General features: G+C 41.2%; 1 protein-coding gene across 1 annotated transcript in view; it reads left to right on the top strand.

Moving 5' to 3' along the window:
* Positions 1 to 1030, top strand: part of ASAH1 (N-acylsphingosine amidohydrolase (acid ceramidase) 1) — a 32093-nt gene that overhangs the window by 25069 nt on the left and 5994 nt on the right. The gene's annotated exons all lie outside the window — the stretch shown is intronic.

Below are 1030 nucleotides of genomic sequence, written 5' to 3'. Positions count from 1 at the left end.
TAAGCTGTGATCGTGCCACTATGCTTTACCCTGGGTAACAGAGTAAGACTCTATCTCAAAAAAACAAAATAAATAAATACAAAATGTAGTACATATTAGCCTGTAAGTTATATCTTGCTTTGGTATAGAAATCTTACAATAGCAAAACTACCTTTCCTTCATTCAGCCTGCACTGCGTCCAGATAAATGGGCATCAATCCTACTTTTAATACTTCCCAGGGAATAAGATTTAATGTTAGTAGTGTTCTTTGATAACCCACTTCAATTTTCCATAGTCCTAATTTTCAAGAAGGTTTACTTTCTGTTCTCTAAGTCCTGTATACTGTAATATTATTTCCCTTTGTTCTATTGTTCAGTGAAAGGCATGGACAGTAAGGATGGAAGATGATCTCTCGAGGCCACTTTGTTTCTCCTTCAGATTAGAGGGACTTCCTAAGATTCCCACTTCCCATCTCAGTGTTCACCATACAGGGTCAGGGATTGCTTTTCCCAGAGTCATTGCTCACCATCCTTTTTTACAGATCACTTTGTGGCTGGGTGTGGTGGCTCATGCCTGTAATCCCAGCACTTTGGGAGGCAAAGGCAAGAGTATCGCTTGCACCCAGGAGTTCGAGACTAGCCTTGGCAACATAGTGAGACCCCATCTCTAAAAATAAAAATAAATAAAGAATACGTTCCTTAGGTACTTGTTTTCCTTTAGTTTCTACAGAGCTAAACATTTCCATTCTAAGTCATCTAAAAATGTTTCCCACCATCATCGTCAGCAAACTAACACAGGAACTGAAAACCAAACACCGCATGTTCTCATAAGTGGGAGTTGAACAAAGAGAACATGTGAACACAGGGAGGGGAACATCATACACAGGGCCTTTCGGGGGGTGGGGTAAAAGGGGAAGGAGAGCATTAGGACAAACACCTAATGCATGTAGGGCTTGAAACCTAGATGATGGGTTGATGGGTGCAGCAAACCACCATGGCACATGTATACCTATGTAACAAACCTGCACATTCTGCACATGTATCCCAGAAC

The sequence above is a fragment of the Mandrillus leucophaeus genome, unplaced genomic scaffold (assembly GCF_000951045.1).
Source record: "Mandrillus leucophaeus isolate KB7577 unplaced genomic scaffold, Mleu.le_1.0 Scaffold204, whole genome shotgun sequence".
Lineage (NCBI taxonomy): Eukaryota > Metazoa > Chordata > Mammalia > Primates > Cercopithecidae > Mandrillus > Mandrillus leucophaeus.
This window is presented reverse-complemented; position numbering and strand designations above follow the sequence as displayed.